This window comes from Scylla paramamosain, chromosome 11 (genome assembly GCF_035594125.1).
Source record: "Scylla paramamosain isolate STU-SP2022 chromosome 11, ASM3559412v1, whole genome shotgun sequence".
NCBI lineage: Eukaryota > Metazoa > Arthropoda > Malacostraca > Decapoda > Portunidae > Scylla > Scylla paramamosain.
The window spans coordinates 21,866,023-21,893,063 of NC_087161.1; the positions used below are offsets into that span (position 1 = coordinate 21,866,023).

At 40.4% G+C, this 27,041-nt stretch overlaps 1 protein-coding gene across 8 annotated transcripts in view; it reads right to left on the bottom strand.

Annotated features, from left to right (window-relative positions):
* Window positions 1-27,041, bottom strand: part of LOC135105079 (uncharacterized) — a 190,212-nt gene that overhangs the window by 137,836 nt on the left and 25,335 nt on the right. Inside the window, exon 2 of one of the 8 annotated variants that reach the window (XR_010270693.1) lies at window positions 3,457-3,481. The exons of 6 other annotated variants lie outside the window; for them this stretch is intronic. The gene's annotated coding sequence lies outside the window, so the exon portion shown is untranslated. Of the gene's footprint in view, window positions 1-3,456; window positions 3,543-27,041 lie in introns of those variants that run through there. One more of the 8 variants, XR_010270691.1, reaches the window with a different exon arrangement.

The following is a 27,041-nucleotide window of genomic DNA, read 5'->3' on the forward strand; positions in this document are numbered from 1 at the left end:
GCAGTAGTCACCCTCACCAGGTCTTCCTCCCAGGCGAAAAGTAATTACTCCATTTTAATACTTCATAATTTAAATTTTTACGAGTTACCACCCTCGAAACGAACATGCACAGTGGAGGAGGAGGAGGAGGAGGAGGAGGAGGAGGAGGAGGAGGAGGAGGAGGAGGAGGAGGAGGAGGAGGTGGACGTGAGATAAGAGGCAGTATCTCAAGGAAGAAAACAGTATAAGTCAATAAATACATAACCCAAAAATATAAAGATAAACAACAAATAACTAAAGCCATTCATTAGAGGAGGCCAAAATAAACAACAAAAAAAAATAAATAAATAAAACATGAATGGAAGGAAGGAAAGAACCTGGGAAGAGAAGACAGGGAGAAATGAAGGACCAGGAAGGGAGGGAGGGAGGAAGGAGAGGCGAAACGACCCCATAGTTTACCTGTACAAGGGAGGCTGTGGGCTCACCTGAACTAAGTCATTACACCCCATCCAGGTACAAGATGCTGCGGGGTACCTGGGAATACCTTACCTCCGCAGCCTCCTCCCTCACCTCTCATGTTTTTATTGCATACTTGCCCTCATTCTTCCTCATTCCACACCCTCTGCCTGCCTGCCTATCCTTTTCAGTTACTGGTTTTATTTTCTCTTTTTCCTGTTTCATTATCACTTATTTCATGCTTCTATCTCACTTACATTTATTATTGAAATCACTGGTTCTTCTCTATAAATCTCTTCTATTCTTCATCATTCCAGCGTTCTGCCTAGTTATCTTTTGTTATTCTTTTTTTATGTACCTCTTTTATTCTCATAACTCTACACGTCCTGTCTATCTTTACATTCTTCTTTAGGTCTACTTCCCTGTAATATAATACCTTCTATCTCATTCCATAAACTCAAATTCTTGTTACTATCATTCCCTATTTTTAGCTTGTATATACTCGTATATATATATATATATATATATATATATATATATATATATATATATATATATATATATATATATATATATATATATATATATATAGTTTTTAACATGTTGCTTTTTTCTGTAAATGATGCTACTTGTTAGTTTTTTTTATTATACTTCTCTTCATTCTTCCTCTGGTAACATGTACCTACTGACTCCTTCCTTACTGTCTGTTCCTTCTCTGTCTCTTCACTTTAGGCACGCTATTTCTCCTCCACTATCACCTTCTCTACACTCTTCACTCTTCCTCCTCCTCTCCTGCACTCCGCTACTCTCACCCTCTGGCATACATCTCGACCCGCCCTCGAGACCACCTACACACACACACACACACACACACACACACACACACACACACACACAGACACACACACACATACACCAGGCCTCCCGACAAACAGGTGGCAGGTTGGAGGATCAGTCACGTTCTCTCAAACACCCCTCGATCCCCTAAGTCGGTTCGGATCCCCTCCAGAGCAAGGCCTCCAAACACGGCGAGGAAAAGAGCGAACCCTACAAACCGTAATTGGATTTGTGCTTTAGCGCGGGGAAAATATTGACGTAAGAGAGAAAGAAGTAAATAGTGTCATTGTGATTATTGCTGGTGTTTTATCTATTTTTTTAATTTTTAATTTTTATAGGTGTATGTTGTCCATCAATGTGTTTTACTAGTTGTGTATATATTCTTCTTTTCTGTTTACATTCATTCAGTCGTCTATATGTGATTTGTTGTGTGTGTGTGTGTGTGTGTGTGTGTGTGTGTGTGTGTGTGTGTGTGTGTGTGTGTGTGTGTGTGTTTTGAAACGGTCCATTCGTTTCTACACACTAGCATGTTTTCTTCCATTTACTGTTTTCATCACTCAACATCTTTTCTTATTTTCTCACTGTTTATTTATTTATCTTTTTTATTTACCTCAGCGTCAGGAAAACCCGTCTTGTCCATTTCAATCAGACTTTATCGAATACACTCTGTTGTCTCTCGTGTGTTAAAAGCCTCTTCTAATGTTTCCTCTCTTTCTCTTCTCCATGACCATTGGGCTTCTGTCCAATAATTCAAACACCGAGACGTGATTTTAATATTCATTCAAGTATACTCTCTCTCTCTCTCTCTCTCTCTCTCTCTCTCTCTCTCTCTCTCTCTCTCTCTCTCTCTCTCTCTCTCTCTCTCTCTCTCGTCACTTGTTTCGTCTGTCTCAACTAAAGTCTATTTTTAGTCTGTATTTACCAATGCAGTATCCTTAACTTTCCTCCATTTTATCCTTCTCCTCCAGCCCATGTCCTCTCTTCCTCCTCTCTCCTCCTCCTCCTCCTCCACCTCCTGTACGCTCTCCACCAACCACTGCATCACCATCAATCACCAGCAGTTACCGGGTCGAGTTAGGTGTGACAGATAGAGAAACTGAGGTCCTAAGTTGTATATAGTGACCACTTCCTCTCCCTCGGGTCCTTGCCTCGCCTCCCTCACTCCCGAGGCTCCTGCTGGGGATGACGATGACGAAGGGTTCTGGAGGAGGAGAAGGAGGAGAGGTCGACTGACTGACAGAAGGTTACGAATTGTCAACAAGAAGCTCAGTGCTCAGGATGCTTCGGACCGTATTTGGAACCCTGTCTTCATTTCGTGTTTGTCTCTTATTCCAGGGGCTGCTTCTCTCTCTCTCTCTCTCTCTCTCTCTCTCTCTCTCTCTCTCTCTCTCTCTCTCTCTCTCTCTCGTATAAGACCTAGAAAGATTAAAATTCCACTATATAATAAACATCAACTTCAACTGGATATTCCACGTCACGATATTAACTCTCTCTCTCTCTCTCTCTCTCTCTCTCTCTCTCTCTCTCTCTCTCTCTCTCTCTCTCTCGGCGGTGCGTTTATCTGTTTACTTTTCCACACAATGATCCGCCTATTTACTCTCCCTCGACAACTTTCCTCCAAGATGCTGTATATTGTTTATTTTCATTCTCTGATAAGGTTGACAAATCTGATAACTGTTAGAATCAACAAAACCAGCCTAAATGGTACAACAGGAAATGACCAACATCGATTCTACACTGACGATGCCGATTTAATCTAATCTATAATCTAACACGTGTATGTAAATAGTAAATATTGTCATATAGATCACGGAGCAAGAAAGTAAAGTTCATTTTAAAAATCTATTATATTTCAACTACATGGCACCATTCCGGGTGAGTCCATTACTTAACACAGGGGGAAGGAAGGCAGCCAGACAACATTCGTTCTCTCTCTGGCCTATAACAAGCAATGAAACTTTCTCAAGCTGAAAGAAGATAAATAACTACGCAAAGATGATGTGGGAATGATATATAACCTGCAATGAACATGAAACAAGGGAAGAAGAATGAAAACAGGAGGAAGGGTCACCACTTCTAAACGCTTGGCCGTCAGTTCCACCATTCAATACATTCGCATCTAAACACCCCTCCTCCGTTTTCAGCCTCGCTTCTAAAGCCTTGCAACACCCTTGCAACACTCACCTCCTTCCTGGAGAACTGAGAAGTTCTGAAAAGACGTAGATATCACTTGAAAGGCAAATTAGTATACGTCTCTCACACGCACACGTACACACACTGCTGTCAGCGCCACCTAGGACAAAAGTGAGTAAGTGTCCTATTGAAAAAAAAAGTCACTCATTATTACAGTAATTACTCTACTCTGCTGCTGTTCGTTGGAAATTTTCCGAAGTTAATCTTGATAATTTAGAAATGGGCCAAGCTAACGCAAGCTAAAATTGTAGATAAAAGAAGGGGCGGATGGTAGTTGAAAATGGCGCGTATTTTAAACTTTGATTAATGAGAAAACGTTTCCCCCGCACCTCAAACAGTAATAGATACGAAATTTTTGGTGTGGGGGAGGGGGAGGGGCGAATGGGCTGCCATGACCCCTACCTTGTACGTACACACTTTAAGATTATCTGTTAACGTAAACTGTCACCGCTGTCTTAGTTACGTAAGGACTATTACCATCGGCACTACATACTACCATCACCACTACCACCACTACTACCACTTTTCTCACAACCGAGTGCTGTTGTGCACATGAGCATAAAATTATTAGTATTAGTAATAGTAGTAGTAGTAGTAGTAGTAGTAGTAGTAGTAGTAGTAGTAGTAGAACATTACAAACGATAACCAAACGAATAGGAAAAAACACAAGGACTCATTCACGCACACACGCACGAAAAAAAAAAAACAATCCAAGAGAGAGAGAGAGAGAGAGAGAGAGAGAGAGAGAGAGAGAGAGAGAGAGAGAGAGAGAGAGAGAGAGAGAGAGAAAGAAAAAAACATATTTCAACCTGCAAACCATTACAAACTCAAAGCATACAACCATTAATAACATCATGAGCATTAAGAAAAAAGAAAATGCACTCAAACACATTCACACACACACACACACACACACACACACACACACACACACACACACACACACACACACACACACTCAAGGAAAAAAATACAAAACAAGACCATTCATCACTAGAACTGAACCGCAGCATTTTCATTTCATCTTATTTCTTCGTCCCTTTAATTCTCGCCCTGAAAAGTCCATCTATCATTACTCACGTCTCATTAGAATCTCATTTATCTCTCATTCCTTGCGTCTCCCATTATCGTCCTTCTCATTACTCACCGCTTGCGTTTGGGGGCTTAAGAAGACGTAATAAGGTACTGGGGAACAAGAAACGTAACATCCACGCCCAACATTAGCCTCCCAGAATCCGCGCGGGTCATCCATCAGGAGTATTTCATCCGCGCGTGGGTGGCGGAGGGGGATGGATAGATGGAGGTGGAATGGTAGGGTGGATGGATGGTAATGGATGGGTAGGTGGTGATGATTGAAAAGTGTGTGTGTGTGTGTGTGTGTGTGTGTGTGTGTGTGTGTGTGTGTGTGATTCAGATTCAGATTCAGATTCAGATTCAGATTCAGATTTATTTACATGCTCAGACTTTGTGATACAAAGTATGGAGCACAGCTCCTGCAATTATTTCAGATACAAACAAACACTAACAACTTATATAAATCAACTTTCTGTTACCTAAAAAAAATTATAGGTAGCTTTTAAAAAAAGAGAAATGTTAGACAAAATATATTGACTTTTACTTTGCATTAATTGGATAAACTTATTCACTGTTGGGTTATTTCTATAATAATTTGGAATATATTTGTTTCTGAGCTCCACGATGTTATCATTAGGGCATGACAATAAAATATGATATTCATCTCCAACAACATTACATCTACATAAAGTACATAATCTTTCTTCCCTATCTATACTATCATATCTTCCTTTCACAACAGGTAGTCTATTGTTATTTGTTCTTATTTTAATCAAAGGCATTCTGATACTCTTTTTAAGTTTCAATAGGTAATCTTCTCTGCAATACAAGTCTTTATACATTCTATAACTCTTACAAAGTCCCTTTGTTGAAATATTTCTAAACCATGATGTTATCCAATGATCTTTAAGTTTGTTTTCAACTGCTTTCCTTAACCATTCTGGATTATTAGTTTGTTGATCCATCCAAATACCTGACATACCACAATTGTTAAGAATATTTCTTATATGGCAAATCCAAGGTGATGAATACATGCCTGTGGAGTCTAAATGTAACAAACTTTTATACATAATCATGCTTAACTTAGTAGTTTTCCCTGTTATTAACCTTGACCAGTAGCCAATCATTCTAGTATTGATAACAATATCAATAGGATATTCCCCTAACTCCCCATATACAATATCAGTGCTTGTATATTTATGTACATGTAATACATGTTTTAAAAATGTCATGTGCAACTGCTTGATTTCTCTAATAATACAGTATCCCCAAATTTCACAAGCATAGGTCATAATTGGCATTACAATGGTGTTAAACAATTCAAGTTGCAGATCAACTGGTAGATCATGTTTGCGGCATTTTCCAATTAGTGAATACATAGCTCTTGTTGCTCTTTTCTTAAGGTCCAATTGACCATTTCTAAACCTACCATTATAATTGAATAAGACACCAAGATATTTGTATTCACCAATTGTATCTATAATTTCATCACTAAATACAAAATGAAAATTGTCATAAAAGTGTGTGTGTGTGTGTGTGTGTGTGTGTGTTTGTGTAGGAGAGAATAAATGGTATGTGTAAACTCTCTGCTATTAAATCTTTGCAACATACGTAAATATCCATAAAGAAATATCCAAACGTTAATAAGCAGAATAAAAAAAAATAAGCAAAGATAAAAAGAAGGAGAAAATTCTCGAAACTACGTACAGTTGACATTACTGTAAATTTAATACAACTACATACAAATCAACTTGAATGAAAGATATAGGCAATGTAAGTGCAGAAAATGACAGCCACCCCTTCCCCCCAGAAAAACAAAACAAACAAACAAAGAAACAAACAAACAATATAATCAAAACAAACTTAACCATAAAGGCAAACAAGAAAACTAAAAACGAACACAATCAGGAAAACGAAACATTGTAAAACGAAACGTAGATTAGAAGAAAACAATAATTACCTATGAGACAACCACAAATCAATGCAAGAATAAAGAAAGGAGGAAGAAAAATGTCGCTGCTAACACAGCATTTAAAACACCGAGAGTTTGGCTGAAAAGGTGGAAAATCGCAGGTAATGTAATAAAACAGTGAATAGTGAAGTCTCTTGGTTTGAAAATTAAGGCAAAAAACTTCATCACATATTTTCAGGAAAGGTCTCTCTCTCTCTCTCTCTCTCTCTCTCTCTCTCTCTCTCTCTCTCTCTCTCTCTCTCTCTCTCTCTCTCTCTCTTAGGCCAGGTAAGGATAATGAATGAGGTATTTAGCAGTGGGACGGGATGTGGGGGGAGGGAACAGGTGGAGGATAGGACAGGAAAATAGTGATGGTGTAAATGATGATGATGATGATGATGATGATGATGATGATGATGATGATGGTGGTGGTGGTGGTGGTGGTGATACAGTGTAAAAAGATGAGTTTAAGAAAGTAAATGAAAAAGGAAAGCAAAATGGATAGATAATAATAATGATGAGAAGAATGTGGCTCAGATGCACAAGACCATAAGAAAATAATGAAAGCTGCAAAAAAGCCACGGAATGTTGGTTATATATGAGAATAAATCAATAAAACAGATAAAAAAGGGTTATAAATAAAAATAAATAAACAAACACAAACAAATTAACAGAAGACAACTTAACAGAACTTCAACTTCACTGAAGCCCACAAAAAACAGAAAATTCCTCGAGAAAACACCATAAACAATTACATAACTTAAACACACTGGTAATTAAAACATAAAGAATGGCCTCATCGAAGTCGCTATTCTGACCTGACTTCCACCTTTACCTTCATCCTTCCCCTCTAGAACATCCTCCTCCTTCACACCTCACTCCATTCTCCAGCCCCTCCACCCCTCCTTTCTTCTCTCCTTCCAGAAAGAAAAAAATAGCACCATCCTCTTTTGGGACAAGAAAAAACTATCAGGAGCGTAACAAATTTCTCCTCTTATGTGTGAGGCGAAACGTAAGGGCGTTAATCTCCTTAAATTACACTAACTTACAGCCTCTCCCGACTTCCCTTCCCTGTGTCACACTCTGTCTCAGTATATCTCCTCCTCTCTCCTTCACCATCACTATCCTATCTCCTTTCCTCCCTTGCGTCTGCACCGTCTCCTTCCATTCTCCTCCTTTCTTCTCCTTTCTCTCATCTTTCCACCATCTCAACAGTTCCTCTTCTTATCTACGCCCTTTTCTCTTGCCATGCTTCTATTATCTTCCACTTGTCTTCTCTCATTATTGTGCAATTTTCTTGTATTTTTCCTCCCGTGTCCTCCATATTTTCCTTTATTCTACCATTACTTTCCGTTCTATTTCCCTCATGTTCGTTGTTTTTCCCCTCCTCTCCATGTCATTTCATTCTTCTCCCTCTCATCCCTTCCGTTATTCATTCCTCCAACATCTCACACTGGTTTCTCATCTTTAGTCCAAGCTCCTTCCTTTAGTATTCCTCCTCCATTCTTGCGTTCTCCTCTCATATTCTACTCTTCCCCCGTGTCCTGTAGTTTCCTGCACCTCCTTCTTTCTCTTATCACGCCACCATCTCTTCCGCTGGCCTTCCCCACAGCATCCCTGATTCATCCCTTCGCCCGCCGCATCTTTCCTCTCTCTCCCTCCACCAGCAAGCATACCCTCTCCTCTCGTTTGCTTGAAGAAGAACGTACAGTACCTTTCCTTCCTCCCCTCTCTTGTTAAGCATTTCTTCATCTTTCTCTCGTTTCCCTTCTTTCTTACACGTGAAGAATGAAATGGTCGAGGAGATGGAGAGGAGAAAAAAAAAGTAAAATAAAGTCAAGGAAAGTGAAGGAAAGGAAAGGATAAAGGGAGAGAAAAGTCAGCATTATTTTCATGGCATCTTTTCCTCTTCTCCCTCCTTTTCCTTCTTCGATACAAGTGAAGAAGAATAAGGATCAAGGATATGAAAAGGAAAGGAAAGAAAGATAAAATGATAGCAATGTTTTTATGCTCTCTCTCTCTCTCTCTCTCTCTCTCTCTCTCTCTCTCTCTCTCTCTCTCTCTCTCTCTCTCTCTCTCTCCTTTTTTTTCTATACGAGAATAAGAATGAAAAGGGTCAAGGAAAGGAAGGAAAAAGGAGAACATTGTTTTCATGGTTCCCTAATATTCCAAGGCTTTTCCTCTGTCTTCACTTTTTTTTCCTCTTCGGGTTGAGAATATTGATGTGTTTTAATACGTATTGCGAAGAAAGAGAAATGAGAGGAGGTGGAAATGATCCGGAGAAAATGAGGAAATTCTTATGCACAAACTAATTTTTCGGACACAAATGCTTTCGGTCAAGATACAAAGTTGTAAGTGTAGTACTGTACGTGCAGAGAGAATTAGATTTTTGTATAAGTGAGATGACAGAGATGGTGTGAGAGAGAGAGAGAGAGAGAGAGAGAGAGAGAGAGAGAGAGAGAGAGAGAGAGAGAGAGAGAGAGAGAGAGAGAGAGAGAGAGAGAGAGAGAGAGAGAGAGAGAGAGACTTAGCTTTCAGAAACCTTTCAAAGTAAATGAATGTTTCAGAAAATGAGAGAGAGAGAGAGAGAGAGAGAGAGAGAGAGAGAGAGAGAGAGAGAGAGAGAGAGAGAGAGAGAGAGAGAGAGAGAGAGAGAGAGAGTTAACAATTTAAAATCTTTCATAATAAGTGAATGTGAAACAAGAATTTCCGTGAGAGAGAGAGAGAGAGAGAGAGAGAGAGAGAGAGAGAGAGAGAGAGAGAGAGAGAGAGAGAGAGAGAGAGAGAGAGAGAGAGACGCCGCTGTTGCCGCCACAAACTCCTCCACGACAATAAATCGTTCGGCAGTGCACGCAGGCAGCAGGAACCTAAGCAGGGGGAGGCCCATCACACAACCTTATTGCTTATTAGTCATGAACTATTGAAATCCATTATGATAATCCGCGCGCTAAATCGCTCGCACTAATGACGGAGCGGTTCGGCTTGTCTTGGAGTAAACATAGGTTTCTTAAAGACCTAACCATGGGAGGAGGAGGTGGAGGAGGAGGAGGAGGAGAAGGTGGAGAAGGAGGAAAGAGAGAGAGAGAGAGAGAGAGAGAGAGAGAGAGAGAGAGAGAGAGAGAGAGAGAGAGAGAGAGAGAGAGAGAGAGAGAGAGAGAGAGAGAGGAAATGGTGGTGCTGGTGGTGGTGGAAGGATGAAGACAATTTACATAGTCACGGATCACCTGTGCTGCTCACCTGGTCATTAATTAACACCTGGCGCCTCACCTTTCCTTCCTTTATTCCCTCCCTCCGGCTCTGCCTACCTGGTGGTAAGGGAAAGGTGCCTTCTTTTCAGTAATTTATGGCACACAGTTTCCTATTTTGTATACATTCATATTTTGATCCACTGCCGCTACTCTCTTGTTTGTTTGTTTCTCCTGCCACGAATAATGTTGTTTGTGTGTACATGTGTCTTGGGTTCGGGTGTATATTCTATAAGTTTATTACATGTAGTAACACTGACTGGCTTAGGAGAAAAAAATGTTGGAAAATGCATTGACGAGAAAGCACGCACACTAGAAAAGAAGGTAATCATACTAAATATTACTGCTTACGCCTCTGCTTCTATTTTTACTCTTACTCCTCTTCCTACTACTCATGCTGATAGTGTGCGTAATAATGATAAGAATGGAACGACTTATGGAACATCTGTAAAAAATGACACACACACACACACACACACACACACACACACAGAGAGAGAGAGAGAGAGAGAGAGAGAGAGAGAGAGAGAGAGAGAGAGAGAGAGAGAGAGAGAGAGAGAGAGAGAGAGAGAGAGAGAGAAATAAACAATATACACGAGAGAGAAAACAATGAATAAAGGACGAGGCGGGGACAAGCACGCGAGGACGAGACGAGAAGGAGCAAGAGGAAAGCGTGAAGAGGAGAACGCGGAAATGAAGTGACAAAGCAAAACAGACAAGGCAGGCAAAGCGGGCGGGAAGGCGAGGCGAGGGAGGGAAGGAAGGAAGGGAGGCAGGAAGGGTGTGGACCAGATTTCGAAGTGGAGTTACGAGCCACGCAAGGCAGTGGTCGATCTCCTTCCTATACGCGTGGGTAATTGCCTCCAACGCCATAATGCTTCGAAACATCTTAATACTTACTCGGGAGGAACATTACTTACTGCAGCGAGGAAAATGAGACTCCTCCGCCCTGCCCTTTTCCTCCTCCTCCTCCTCCTCCTCTCCTCGTCCACGGTGAAGCCAATGTATAATAAAGGTTCCCGTTATTATCACTGTGACGGTGCATTAACTCCTAGACGATGATGCTATCTCTCGCCCTCAGTTTGGAGATAGTGAACGGGTGGTGGTGGTGGTGGTACAGGCGATGGTGGTATTGGTTGGGGGACATGTTGTGTAGTATGGGTGGTGGTGGTGGTAGTGGTGGTGGTAAAGGTGGTGGTGGTGGTGGTGGTACGATATAATAATTATTACTATTATTATTATTATTATTATTATTATTAGTAGTAGTAGTAGTAGTAGTAGTAGTAGTAGTAATAGTAGTAGTAGTAGTAGTAGTAACAGTAACAGAAGTAGTCGTTCTAGTAATAGTTATAATACCACTTGCAGCAGCAGCAGCAGCAAAAGCAGCAGCAGCAGGAGCAGCGGTAGTGGTAGCAGTAGTAGTACTAGTAGTAGTAGTGGTAGTAGTAGTAGTAGTAGTAACAGTAACAGAAGTAGTCGTTCTAGTAATAGTTATAATACCACTTGCAGCAGCAGCAGCAGCAGCAGCGGTAGTGGGAGTAGTAGTAGTAGTAGTAGTAGTAGTAGTAGTGGTAATACTACTACTACTACTACTACTACTAGTAGTAGTAGTAGTAGGAGTAGTAGTGGTAATACTACTAGTATTACTACTACTACTAGTAGTAGTACTAGTAGTAGTAATAGAGGCGCCCATTAATACACACAATACCGTGAAAACGACCATTCAAATGTATCACTAATCGCTGTTTTCCACTCGATCGTTAATTCTTCATGGGTATTTAGTTCCCTTTACCTCCCTACCTACACACACACACACACACACACACATATATAGACACACATCTTTACGTTAAATTTAGCAGCGTCTCGTTATTATCTGTATATCGACTTCTTATCCATCCCACATTTCCTTACCAAAATAGAAAAAAAAATAAAATGAAACCCATGAAAAAAAATAGGAAAAAGACCAGCAGGAAGGACTTTCACTCCACCAGTTACCATATAATTTGCCTATCTAATAATCTTTAATTTAATGAACCCTGAACATATTAAATTCCTTTCATTAGGCAGCCAGGTAGAGGCGGCCTGACCCACACACTCCCCCATTAGGCCCTATGGATAAAAGAGAGAGAAAAAAATCAATTAAAAATATTACAACTTAATTGCACACCACTGGATATATAAATACTCCACTTCCTGTACCTCCCTTTGTTTCCCTCTATAGTAAACACATCACTCCATTCTTTCCACCCTCTGTATCCTTCAGTTTATATTAATTAATACGATTTTCACTGTTGCAATATATCTATCTTAGCTTTTTCTTTTACTAGATTATTGTTTACCTGAAAATACCTTGTGTTCTACGCTGGTAATTAATTTGTGTGTGACAGGTGTGACAGGAGGAGGAGGAAGAGGAGGAGGAGGAGGAGGAAGTAAATAAGGGCGCAGGTAAGGAAAGAGGAAAGAAAGGTTAGGAGGGAGGGGCTGAGAAAGGAATGGAGATAGGAGGAAGGAGGAAGGCGTGGTGGAGTGGAAAAGAAGTGGAAGGAGGAAGAGAGATATGGGTGGGAAAGGAAAGGAGGAGGAGGAGGAGGAGGAGGAGGAGGAGGAGGAGGAGGAGGAGGAGGAGGAGGAGGAGGAGGAGGAGGAGGAGCAAACATTAGTCAACTTCAGTCAACGCTACTTTTAACTTCCTATCGCCGTGACGCCATCTTGCAGAGTATTACTTTAAAATTTTACCCACGATGCTATTACTTCAAAAGGTAACATAATTACTTCCTGGTTCCTCCTCCTCCTCGTCTTCCTCCTCCTCCTCCTCCTTTTCCTTATCTAGTTCTTCCTCCATCTTCTTACTGTGTCTGTTTCTCCTCGTTCTTCTTATTTTTATTTCGTTATTTTAGTCTATGTTTAAGAATCATAATAGCTTTTCTTTTCTTTCTTTGTGGTCTCTCTCTCTCTCTCTCTCTCTCTCTCTCTCTCTCTCTCTCTCTCTCTCTCTCTCTCTCTCTCTCTCTCTCTCTCAATAACACTATAAATAAACATGTAAATAACCACAATATTATTTTTTAGTGTTTAAGTAATAAGTAAGAAAATAAGTGTGCAAGTAAGTTTTGTTCTTAAGTCTCTTTTATTGCTAATTTTTCCTCATTCTTGCACTCGTTTACTACTTTTATAGTTCTCAGTGCATTTTTCTCCTGTCTGTTCTCTGTGTTGAAGGAGGAATATATATTTTTTCAGTACATTTTCTCCAATTATATTAATTCCTTTCTTCTCTTCTCCATCTAAACTACCTCTTTCTTGTTAAGTAAAGTTGGAGGAGGAGGAGGAGGAGGAGGAGGAGGAGGAGGAGGAGGAGGAGGAGGAGGAGGAGGAAGAGGAGGAGGAGGAGAAAGAAGAGGACAGACTCTCGCACAGATATAGAGGTGATGCTGGTGATGGTGAGAAGGGGAAGAGAAGAAAAGGACATGGAATATGGTTAAATGCATGGGGAAAAGAAGGATAGAGGTAAATTAGAAATATAAGTGAACAAAATCAGTGCATAAGAGAAAAGGGTTGTAAGTAAAAACAAAAGAAATACAGGAAAATATGGAGAGGAGAAAGTAGATATGAGCGAGGAAAGGAAGGGAAAGTAAACGGAAAGGAAAAAAAAAGGGAGATTGAATAAAAGCAGGAGACAAAAAAAAAAAAACGGCGTAAAAAAAAACAAAGAAAATAAGAAAAAAGAAGAAAGTGAAGATAAGAAATCCCATGAGCAGAGATAGGAAATGAAAGAAAAATAAATGAAAGAGGAGTGGCAAGACAATTAAGAGAGTAAAGAAAGAGACGAATTATGACGAGGCAAGGGAAGAAGGGGAAGAAAGGGGAAGGGAAGATATGGTGGCAAGTCAAGTAAAACAGAAAGAAGAGAAAGGAAGGGGGGAAAAAATACAACAATGAAAAAAAAAAAAACTATCATAAGCTACGTTCACTGTTTTGCGTGAGACTCATTAAATTTGAAGGCTCCAGCACGGTGGCGGACAGAGAAAGAGAGGAAGAGAATGGGGCAAGACAGAAGCAAGAGAAAGAAGAGAGGCGAGAAAGGAGAAAAGAAGGGAGACGAGAAATGAAAAGAGAAAATAAAAATAAACAGAAAAAGGAGGGAAGGCAAAACAGAAGATAGGAAAGTAAGAATGGAGTAAAGGCAGAATGAGTAAAGATGGAAGAAGGAACCTAAGTGAAGACGATAGAGAGAAAATGGAAAGGAGGAAGGATAGAAGGGAGGAAAGGACAGAAAGAAGGTAAGGACAAAGAAAAAAAAGGAAGTGGGAAAGAAAGGGAGGGCAGAAGGAGGATGGAATGAAGAAAGGAAAAACGGAAGGAAGAGAAGACACATGAAATAGAAAAAAAGAGATACAGAAGGGAGAACAGAAAGGAAGAAGAAGAAGACAAAGAAAAGGAAATGAAGATGGATAGAAGAAACTAAAGTGCTGAATGAAAACGAGAAGATGAACAGATAAAGAAAATGAGAGAAGAGGGGAAGGAGGGGAGAGAAAGAAGATAAAGAAAAAGAGATGAGGATTGATAGAAAAAATAAAGGATTAAATGAAAAGGAGGAGACGGACAGATAAAGAGAATGAGAGAAGAGAGGAAGGAGACGAGAGAGAGAGAGAGAGAGAGAGAGAGAGAGAGAGAGAGAGAGAGAGAGAGAGAGAGAGAGAGAGAGAGAGAGAGAGAGAGAGAGGGTGAAGTGGGCGTGTCGGAGTTCGTTTCGGGTCGTGGACTGAGGGAGGAAAAGGGAGGAAAAGAAGCAAGACAGCGGGTGACGGAGAGGTGGAAGAATAAAAAAAAAAAGTGAACAAAAATATGAATGAGAGACAGAGAGGAAATGGCAAGGATGTTCATAAATAATAATAATAGAAGATAAAAAAAAAAAAATGCAAGTGGCAGGTGCATGCATGAAAACTGCGGCGGGCATTATGCAGGAAAAGAATGGATAGAGAGATTATAGTCTTAAGTGGGGTATAAAAAAAATATGTGGGGAAATTAAACAAGAGGCCAAAAGATGTAAGAGCAATTGACTCGGACTATTAAAAGAGGGACAAGTAGCAATCACTAACTAACAGCGTCGTCACTCAAGAACCCACGCATATTTTCCTCCTCTCTCTCTCTCTCTCTCTCTCTCTCTCTCTCTCTCTCTCTCTCTGATGGTATGTTTCACGAAATGATGCGCGAGTAGAAAAGAGAAAATAGAGAAATGGGAGGGAAAAATATGAATAGAGATGATGATAGGGAAAGGAAAAAAAAAGATAGGAACGGGTTGGGTATGGAAGGAAAGGGAAGGGAAAAAGAAAGGGAAAGTGATGGAAGAACTAAAGGGAAGGAATGGGATGGGAAGAGAAAGAATTTAATAGGAAGGGAAGGAAAGATAAGGGATGGAATGGGATAAGATTGGATAAGATAAAGGAAAGGGAACAAGAAAAGCAATAAATAAAAAAAAAATGGAAATAGGAAAGCAGAAACGAAAGAAGAGAAAATGAAGAAAGAGAATACGGAAGGGAAAGTAAGGAGTAAAAAAAAAAAATACATAAAATCAATAAATAAGCCTGGAGTGATAAAATACAAGTGCTAAAAGATAACACAGTGAATAGTTAACATGAAAGTCCTTCCCGGAGCAACCAGACTATATACAGGAAGGAAATGTAAAGGAGAAGGAAGGAGGGTGAGTCAGAAGATCCTACGATGCGCCGCTATTTGGCTGAGGACGAAGGCGAGGGTTTGAGAGTCACGAGGGAGGAGGAGGGTGCGGGGGTCGTGTTGGGAGCCGCGGCATTTCTTGGCTTCGTGGTTTATCGCTTGGAATTCTTGTAGGATGAAGAGAGCATGAGTCAAGACTTCCTAGAATCTTTCCTCTTTCTTTTCTTTTTCTCTTTCCCTCTTCTTTCTTTAGCTTCAGTTTCCTCCTCCTCTTCTTGCTTCTTACTTTGGGTTTTTACTTCTTTTTATTACTACTTGCACTTTTTTTTTCCTTATTTTTCGTATTTCTATTGATTCCTTTTCTAACTCCTCTTGCTCCTTTTCAAACTATTCACTGATTGACTGACTGATTGAGGAACTGACTGAATATCACTTAGCGTCAAATTGCTTATGTTGTAAAGGTATGCGATTTAACTTTCGTATCATAAAGGAGTTATTGTACAAAGAAATATATCTGAGCATCCACGGGTGAGAAAACAAACAAGGAGAAATTTAGTTACATAGCGTCGACCGGAAAAAAGAAAACATTATCTCCCGATTAACTTGAAATATTAGATTAAAAAACATATCGGGGTTGCTTTTTTTACTGGCCGTGGAGTTAGCAGCGTCGGACAAACACACGGACGCTTGTATCTCATTAACTTAGAAAAATTAATATTCATGGGCCGCTTTTACAAACACCTAATATGGGAAAAAACTACCGGTCATCTAATACTAATTATTAATAGCCCGTGCCAACTGTTCACGCATTAAAAAAAACAAAAAAACATATATATTAATACTTTTATGAATATATACAATAAAAAATTACACACATTATCACTTTATATTTATCATTACTATGTAAATAAATAAATATTACAGAAGCAGTTTAGTTATCACAACCAATGAGTGCAGTATTTTCACATATAATTTTAGTATAAATGGCAGTGATTGCTTTTCTGTCAAACTTTTATTTTATTTTTTGGAAGAGGAGATGTTTTCCCTTTTTCATGCCACTGATCGGCTTCCTTCTTTCATAAGAGAAAGCATCACTGGTAGAAAAACAGTACAGACTTTTTACACATAATTTTGGTATAAATAGCGGTAATTACTTTTGTCTAACTTTCTTTTCTTTTGGATTAATAAATAGTTTTTTTTTCTATTTTGTGTTCCTGACCGGCCTACTTTACACATGAAAAAGAAAGACTGATAAAAATAAAAATACATATAAATTTAGTATAAATGGCACTTATTACTCTTCTATTTACTTTTTTTCCTTTTTCATTTTATTTACTTTTTTTTTCTATTTGAAACCTCAGTTTCCCCCAACACCCCCCTTTCTTTTTTATGTGACCGGCCTCCTTCATGCATGGAAAACATTAAATATCACAGGGAGAAATACTGCATTTGTGGAAGCTTCTACAATAACATTTCCAGCAGATTCACAACTCGATCACTACAAATTCTGAGCCGCTTTTGGCAACCGAGTGTGAGTGGGTGGGTGGGTGTGGGTCTATTTACCTGCCGTGATATTAACATTTAAATGATTAATCAATGACCGTGTCCCTGTCCTGATCTTGCTGATCTTTATTCAACTCTCTCTCTCTCTCTCTCTCTCTCTCTCTCTCTCTCTCTCTCTCTCTCTCTCTCTCTCTCTCTCTCTCTGTCCATTAATTGCATTCTCATCATAATCAAATTACCAGGTGATCCACAACGCTGATTACAACATGCACTAATTGTTCCATTTGGAGTGATTGTGGTTGTGTGTGTGTGTGTGTGTGTGTGTGTGTGTGTGTGTGTGTGTGTGTGTGTGTGTGTGTGTGTGTGTGTGTGTGTGTGTGTGTGTGTGTGTGTGTGTGTGTGTGTGTGTGTGTGTGTGTGTGTGTGTGTGTGTGTGTGTGTGTGTGTGTGTGTGTGTGTGTGTGTGTGTGTGTGTGTGTGTGTGTGCTTCCTGATAATTAACTAAGGACAGGAGGAATATGAGAGTTTGTGGTGACTGTTTGGAGTATAATCGTGTTCATTACAAGCTCCACTACGTCATTAATGAGGAGGAGGAGGAGGAGGAGGAGGAGGAGGAGGAGGAGGAAGAGTAAAGGTGAGAGATAAAAATAGAATAATTAATTAAGGAGGGAGAAGAAATAGGCACATGAGAACGAAATAAACAAGGGATGATAGAAAGAGAAAGGAAAACAGCATCATCAGTGGTAGGAGGAACAGCGAAAGGAATAGACATATAAAGGACATAAAGAAAGTTAAAAAAGAGATGATAGAAACAGAAAGTGAGGCAGCACCGTCAGTAGGAGGAACACATATAGACGAGGCGGTGGCGATGGTGAGGCTTCAAGATATCGCCGCGAGACTACTAGTGTGACAGTGAAAAACCCGCCGAAGAGCCTCTCAGCCGGCGCGTGAGCGGAGAGCACCACCCACGGGATATCCCACCCCCTCTCTCCTGCACGTCACCCGCCCCTTCCTCCTGACGGCGAGGAGGCAGAGGAGAGGCCCTTCACACAGGTACACGGGTGACATGTAACCTTGACGTCAGAGGAGGAGGAGGAGGAGGATGTTGGGAGGAGAGGGCAGTGAGTGGTGGTGAAAAGAAGTGAGTGAGTGAGAAGTGAGGAGAAGAGGCGGTGAGGGCGGCGGGTACAGGCGGGAAGGGGAGGGCAGGTATGGTGGGAGGCGGTGGGCGGTCAGGTAGCCACAAGGGGAGGTACTGAGGCCCCTTGAGAAGGCACGAGGCGTGGCTCCTTCAACACACCTTCAGGGAGTCATGCACGCCCCAACGATTTTGCGATATCTAGTGTAATCACTCATCTCACTCTTACCCTCCTCCTCCTCCTCCTCCTCCTCCTCCTCCTCCTCCTCCTCCTTCTGCTCATACTTCTCTCTTCGCGCATTCTTTTCTCCGTCTCCTCTTTCTCACTGTATCGTCTGCCTTTCTGATTTCGGTACGTGAGTGTGCATATCTCTCTCTCTCTCTCTCTCTCTCTCTCTCTCTCTCTCTCTCTCTCTCTCTCTCTCTCTCTCTCTCTCTCTCTCTCTCTCTTGTAAGTAAGTGATTCCATTCCCTTTCAGCCTGGCCGTCAATGCTAATAAACTTCGCGTCGCAAAACGTCCGCCGCTCCGGTCTGATTTATCGAGCAGTAATTCACCTCCCCGATTATTTATTGCCCAGGGAGACTTTCCGATGCCAAAAACACACAAAACTCATTTTTATCATTGGCCCCACATAGCCCACAGCCCACACACACACACACACACACACACACACACACACACACACACACACAGCACAGCACAGCACAACACACAAATTTGAGAATCTTATTGCCTTTTCCATTATACTTTTTCGTTTTATCAACACTTTTCGAAGACCTTGTGATATATGTTCTCTCTCTCTCTCTCTCTCTCTCTCTCTCTCTCTCTCTCTCTCTCTCTCTCTCTCTCTCTCTCTCTCTCTCTCTCTCGCTCTCGCTCTCTTTCGCTCCTTCCTTTCATCTTTCCCAAGAGAACGTAGATCAAGACTCCATTTTTCACAGTATCTATTGGAGGGAATAATAATTTTACCAGAGAGAGAGAGAGAGAGAGAGAGAGAGAGAGAGAGAGAGAGAGAGAGAGAGAGAGAGAGAGAGAGAATGTGAAGCAAGGAGGCTATAAGAGAGACGGATGGAAGGAAGACACAGTGAGCGAAGAAAGGCACAAGAATCATGTTATTTCACTTATCTTGGAAGTCACTTAGATTTATCGATATGAAAAAAAAAGTGTTTCTCAGCATTTCTACTTCGTATGAATAATTTATTGGTAGTAATACATGTATTTTCAACGTAATTTCTTCACCTAGTTCTAATTCCTAATTGTATGCTTAATACATACGAGTACATTTCTTGTCCCACGCATCTGATCGGAAAAAAAATTGTTTTATATCATCTAAGACTTCTATTTAATTATGTCTGCGCATTTTTTTCACCTGTCTGTTCATCTATGTATTCATGTATCTTTTTACCTGCCTACGTATCTGTCTGTCTGCCAGTTGATCTATCGACCTATTCATGTATCTACCTCTCTAACCTCTGTCTATCTATCTATCTATTTATCTATCTATTCCTCAGTCTCTTTCTGATTAACTTATTATGTACTTTTATTATGTAATTTTAGTCTAGCTCCTTGTCTAATTAATTTATTTTCCCTCTTATCTATCTATTTATCTATGAATCTATCTCTTTATCTACTTATCTTTGTTTCTATCTATCTATCTATCTATCTATCTATCTACCTAACTATCTATCTAGTCAGCTATACCCATCACAGTGCCCGAATCACCTGTACCAGTATCTATTACCTCTTTTTTTTCCCCCACCTTGCACCTGCGTCTCATATTCTCGCCTATCAGTGCAATAACAGCCGCTCGCCACGTAATGACAGCCTTCACACGATGGCCTAAAGACACCCACTGACCGCCAGTCCTCCTCCTCCTCTTCCCAACAGCCAGTGGTCGGGGTTTCCTGTTACTGTTGCTCTCACCGCTATGGGATGGACGAGAAAGCGACAATGATGTTTTGTTTCACTTTCGTTTCATGTTTCACAGTCGTAGATCAATATGGGTTGGGATGCAATATGGGTGGCAGGTAGAAAGAGAGAGAGAAAGAGTGAGGGAGAAAAAAATGGTTAAGGTAGAGGAATGGGATAAGGGAAGGTGGGAAAGGATAGGAGGGGCGGCAGGAAGAGTGGTAGGAGGGAAAAGGGATTGTATTGTATATTCGTACGTGATGTAAAGGGTTATCCCGCACGTAAATATGATAAATAATGAGGATTAACTCACCGCTATGGCTCCAGCAGGCCAGTAAGGCGCCGAGAGTTAAGGGAGGGGAGGTCTGTGCTGTGTCTCGCTTGGGTACTTCACTCCTCTCCAGCGGGCGGGATCCAAGTTCGGTAATGTTGTGTAGCGTACGATATTCCATTATGTTCCGGCAGTACGGTCTCCTTCGACGTGAAATTAGTTTAATGACTCTTTGTTTCACTAATTATCCGCATTAATAAACGTGATATTATGATTTTTTTCTTACATGCAAGTAATCATTATAAGACTGGCCCGTTTATTTTAGTATAACGTCCACCACATTTCTTTTTTTCATTCTAATACAATCTGACTTTATTTTTTGCTCAGGTTTTCGATTCTCTTGTAATTTCTTTTTGATTTTCGAGGCTGGTATTCCACAAAGTTGGCGAGCTCTTCGTTATGCATCCCGCCCGTGTGATTTTTCTTCCATCCTGCATAATATCAGAATCGTTCCAATTTTCTCTCACTTCAAAAGAATGGTAATAAGATTTGTAAGATAATCGTGTAGTCTGTACGATATTCCCTAATGAAGCATGGGATTCTTCCTCCATATTTTTTTCTTTTATTTCTATTCCTAACGAAATATTCTTACCTTCCTCCTTTACCTCGCTCTCTCTCCCTCTTCTCTCTTCCCTTCCACCCTTCCGCACCCTCACAATAAGAAAAAAGAAGATACACGAAATTGCAGTGAAAATTATTATCTCCTTTGCGAAAGACTTGCGAGCACTACGCCAATCTATGTTTTACGAGAAATAATGAGAAACTCTTGGTATCGAGGCGCCGCGATGCTCTGCTGTTTTTCGCGACCCTACGAAGCCCTCTAGGGACCCTGTTTTATTTCCAGCCGAGTAAGGGAAGGGTGAAGTAAATGCTAATAAGATAATGGCGTCTGTAAAGAGATAAAGGTGAGATAAAGTTAACTAAGAAGAGAACTAAGTGGAAGGCTGTATATTATGGTGCCAGAAGCCATGTGAGTGTTGCGAATATACGGACGGAAAGAAAGAGAGAGAAAAGGAAGAAAATAGAGACACACCGAACACGAGAAGATTAAGAAATAAATAACTGATAACGATAAGAAAATATACACTAAAAAATCAGAAATATGTCCAATAACATGTACTTTTAACTACCAGAAACTATTAATTCAGCGACTTTACAAGGAAAACGAAAACGAAATCACACGCAAATACGCAGAGAAAGTAAGAATTAAAATTACACTTTAATACTATACATAAAACTGATTACGGGAAACTACTACATGTATTACGAAACAATTCACTGACGAGAAGGAGAAACAGGAAGCGGAGATAAAAGACGAGACGGAGAGATAAGATGGAAAATAAGAGAACGAGGGAACAACAAGTTAGTAGAGGATAAACTTTTAAAAGATAACAGCGAGAACAAAATACGGAAATGCTTGAGTGGAACGAATGTAATGTATGTAAATGAGAGAGAGAGAGAGAGAGAGAGAGAGAGAGAGAGAGAGAGAGAGAGAGAGAGAGAGAGAGAGAGAGAGAGAGAGAGAGCTCGTGCAATGTAGATTTTACTTCTCTTACCTTCTCTCTCTCTCTCTCTCTCTCTCTCTCTCTCTCTCTCTCTCTCTCTCTCTCTCTCTCTCTCTCTCTCTCTCACCTGGTTTTTATCCTACACCTTGACTAATCGAACTATTTAATATCCAATAAAACCTTCCATTCCTTCACGCCTTTGCAAAACCAGAACAGAAAACGTAGAAGATAAACAGATGGACAAAGAAATACACGTGCAGGAAAAGAAGCAGAAATCCTTAACCAAAGAGGGAAGAAAGAAAAGTGGGAGGGGAGGAGCAGGAAATAGCGAGAAATAAATAGAGGATAATATAGTACAAGAAGGTTAATAAACAAAGTAGTAAGAAAAAAAAAATGTTTATCGAAATGGAATCAAGAAAGTCAAACGCATTCCTTGTAAAGCTTACGAGGAAATCTTTGCTTTAGTCTCCCCCAAGGTCGCGCCCCTCGACACGCCTATCAAAGCTGACGTCACGATTAGGAATATAAGGCAAATAAAGAAAATGAATAAATATGCTAAAAAGAAAAAATAAATAAATAATAGGTAAGTTTGAGAATACGATATTAGATAAATTTTACGCATTCAGTGATTTAACACAGAAATTGTTGAAAAAAGGTGAGAAAAATATAAGAAATAAAAAAAGATAACGTCATGAATAAAAACATAAAGCAAATAAATATAGAAAAAATAAAGAATAATAATAAAAGAAAATGTGCAGAAAAAAAACTGAGAATACGATATCAAAAAGAACTTTCGCATAACAAACAATAATAAAATAAGGGAATGGCGCGGAAAGGTGAAAATAATTAAGGAAATATAGAAAAAAAATGACGTCATGGACACTTAATGCAAATAACGAAAAAAAAAAAAAAGAAAATCAAAGAAAAACGATAAGAAAGTGATATCGAAACCAACTCGCTTATACAGTATATTACAAATTAGCCGAATGGTGCAGAAAGGCAAAGAAAATCAGGAAAATATGGCAAATACAGAAAAAAATAAGGGAAAAAAAAAGGAAGAAGTGAAGATGCGATACCAAAATGAACTCACGCTTACAACACCTATGAAAAAAAAATAATAATGTTACGGAGAGTAAGAAAAAAAAAGCAGGTTCCTCTCTCTCTCTCTCTCTCTCTCTCTCTCTCTCTCTCTCTCTCTCTCTCTCTCTCTCTCTCTCTCTCTTCCGTAGCATGGTGCCCGTCGCCTTATAAGGATCATGACGCTAAGGATCGGGGAAATATTTATGACAACGCATAATACACCTCGGATGCTTGGTGCCTTGAGTTATTTTCTCATATCTTAGCGCCCGGGCCCCAAAATTTCCCCGCCATCACCACTCGGGCAGCAGGAGGGAAGGGTACAGCTGTGGCTCCTCGCACTTACCCTCGCCGGACGCCCGTGTGAGAGCCAGAGCCGTAGTAAAGCCAGGAACACACCGTGAAAGACAAACTAACAGAGCGAAACGTGCCTTCCCCGCGCCGCCGCCTCGGGAAGGGGGAGAAAGAGTTGCCTGGCTTGTTTCTGTAGCATTTCGGGAGTGGATAAAATAGGCGACGCGGCGAGATATATATATTGATTCACGGATAACAATGGACCCATAAAACTGTCGTGAATTTAATTAATACTCTTCCCGGGGGAGCGGCCACGCCACCTGCCGGCAACAACACGTATTAAAGAGAGAGATTTACCATAATGCTGATCCAGACCGCGCATATTTCAAGGGAAAGTAATTTTTACACTTTTTTTACTCACTCTTTCTCTACTCTCTCTCTCTGCCATGTTTGTTCTGTAAAGTATTGATCCATTGTGTTATTTCATGGTGCGTAGATTTAATACTCTTTTTTTTGTTACATCATTGTCTAGAGGTATGCATAGTTTTTCATTAAGGTAAATTGCAGTGGTAGTCGTACATATATCCACACCAATTATTATCAGGGATTATAGTTTATTATGATTTGTTTGTGGGTGAAATACGGCGCCACATTTCCATCAGAGAGAGAGAGAGAGAGAGAGAGAGAGAGAGAGAGAGAGAGAGAGAGAGAGAGAGAGAGAGAGAGAGAGAGAGAGAGAGAGAGAGAGAGAGAGAGAGAGAGAGAGAGAGAGAGAGAGAGGGCGAAGTAACAACAACGCTTCCAATAGAAATATAGTCGTTAATGGAGAGGAAAACAGCTCAATTAAAAGTACGTTCGTTGCCTCAAAAAAAAAAAAAGAAAAAGAAAAAAGTAGGAAAAAATTAGGGACTCCCACGCCTCTCCCTAATGCTTTAATTTTCAGAATGCTTTTATAATCGTAGTAAAAAAAAAGTATAAAATTCTCCCAGCCACGGACAGTTTTATGACAGTGTTACCAAGTGGACTGTTTCAGTGGAGGAGTGGAAAGGGGGTGGCGGGGGAGGCAGTGAGAGGAGGGAGATTATGGGGGGATTGAATGGGGGGAATGGAATAAGGGAGGAGAACATGGGGAGTACGAGTAAATGGAAGAAGTGCTAGGGAACGGGAGGTAAATGGATGAAAAAATGAGGACGAGTAGAGGATAGGAGAAAGAAGTGATAGAGAATAAGGTGAATAAATAATGGATAAAGGAAGGAAACGATGAGAGAGAGAGAGAGAGAGAGAGAGAGAGAGAGAGAGAGAGAGAGAGAGAGAGAGAGAGAGAGAGAGAGAGAGAGAGAGAGTCATCCATCAGTCCATCCAAAACAGAGAGAAAAAACACAATACAATGCGGAAGCAACACACAAAATAGACACAAAAATATAAGAAACTGACATAAAAGGAGAAGGATTTGGAGGGGGAAAAATAAAAGGGAAGTGCAGGCGAGCTCTCAGAAGCACGGGCGTGAGGGAAAGGCTACCTGGCCCCACCTTGCAGTACGCCCGGCGCTGGGCAGTAAAAGGGGATCGTATCTAATGAAATATAATGCCTGGTAATCTTACGTAATAGATGGCTGCATTATATTAGCAAATTTACGGTAAGCGTGGTGTGTTATTCCTCCTCCCACCCCACCCCTCTCTCTCTCTCTCTCTCTCTCTCTCTCTCTCTCTCTCTCTCTCTCTCTCTCTCTCTCTCTCTCTCTCTGATATCGATCTCACTACATGTCTGCCTATCTATTCGTTCTCTGTTCTTATGTATTTATTTTCATATTTTCATAACAAACTCATTATCCTTATTAAGTTTCTATTGAGTATATAAATAAGAAATTGTGATCTCTTACCTTCATTCATTTTATTTTTCCATTTATCTAAAACCCAGTCTTTGCAAGATGTCCTTATTTATATATTTTTCTTTCATATATATAATTATCTTTCATTCTCACTTCACCTCCCTTTATTCAGCTTGCCAGTTTGGTATGTGCGCCAGTCTCTCATTTCTTCCTCTCCTCCTCCTTCAATTTCCATGCAACTTTTCCATGCTGCATGATTTTCCTTTCCTTCCTGCAAGTCATGTCAGGAGGGAAAGGAGTGTGGAGAGAAACCTTCCCTTTTTGCTGCCTCACGCCTCTTACTTTAGATTATATGGTGTAGTTTATCACAGACATCCCGCTAAGGGCCAACGCGTCTGGCTGTTTGTTCTTCTTTTGTGTTCTCATGACTCTTTCGTAATTCCTTCTTGTCCTTCATCTATTTTCCCTTTATTGATTTTTTTTATTTTTTGTTCTATTACCGCAGTTTATCACAGACATCCCACTAAGAGCAAAAGTATCTGGCTGTTTGTTTTTCCTTTGTGTTCTCACGTCCATTTCATAATTTCTCACTTTCCAATTGTTGGCTTCTCCCCATTTTTCTTTTATATTTTCTATTACACCATTGCAGTTTATCACACATTATTAGCGATTGTTTGTTCTTCCTTTGTGTTTTCGTGTCCCTTTCACAAGTCCTTTTTATGCTTCATCTATTTTCCCTTTCTCTTCTCCTTTTCCATTTTGTGTTCCACTGTTCCACAACCGGAACGTTTCCAGCTAAAGGTACACATGTTTGGCTGTTTGTTCTTCTTGTGTGTTCTCATGCCTCTTTCATAATTTCTGCTTATCATCAATCTATTTCCCTTTTATTCACTCCCTTTTTTATTTTTCAGTTTCACTACCGTGTCGTTTCCTGCTGAGGGCACACATGTCTGGTTGTTTGTTCTTCCTTTCTATTCCCATGTCCCTATCATAATTGTTCCTTATCCTCTATTTATTTCCCTTTATCCACTCTTTTTTTTATTTCTCTGTTCCACTACCGCTTCATTTCTTGTCTGGTTATTTAATTCTTTCTTTTTATTCTTGTGTCCCTTTCATAATTTTTCCTTATCTTCTATCCATTTCCCCTTATCCACTCTTTTCTTCTTCTTTTCACTGATCCACTACCGCGTCGTTTCCTCGAACAGACCATAAACTGAGGACGATTAAGCCCCGCGCCGCCGCCTTATCTGCTTAGAAAAAGGAAAAACATGATGCAGGAGAGAAGTTGCAAGATACAGGATGATTTAACCTCCATCGCTGCGTAGGAGGGAGAGATCTGCCGCTCCTCTGTGTGTGTGTGTGTGTGTGTGTGTGTGTGTGTGTGTGTGTGTGTGTGTGTGTGTGTGTGTGTGTGTGTGTGTGTGTGTGTGTGTGTGTGTGTGTGTGTGTGTGTGTGTGTGTTTGGTTTTTGGAAATCTGTCGGGATTAAAATCTCTCGTGTATACAAAAAGGTTAGGAATAACTCTGCGTCTGTCTGTCTGTTTGTCTGCATGTCCATCTCTCTCTCTCTCTCTCTCTCTCTCTCTCTCTCTCTCTCTCTCTCTCTCTCTCTCTCTCTCTCTCTCTCTCTCTCTCTCTCTATACAGCTCTAATACCTTCAAAAGTGGGATCTTAAAAGTGCTGATCCCCTCAATAGGATTTATAACAGGACTCCAGGAACCAGCATCCTGTGAGTCTACCTGGCCGTGGCTCAGATAAGGCTTATAGATGTCCTTCAGATTCTTCCAGATCACACAAGAGAAGAATACAAGTGTCTGGTTGGGTTAGCTTTGATATTTTTCTCAGTGGTACTCTTTGCCTCGGTGGTGGTGGTGGTGTTGGTGGTGATGATGGTGGTGGAAAATCTTCATAGCTCTAGAAAATGTTTAACTTCTTTCATGTCTTTATTTTTGTACTCCTTCTCTTCCTTCTCCTTTCTCTTATACTTTAAGGTAGACAGTGTAGCCAGAACGTTTATGGCTGCTTGATCCCATATTGTGTTCTCTCC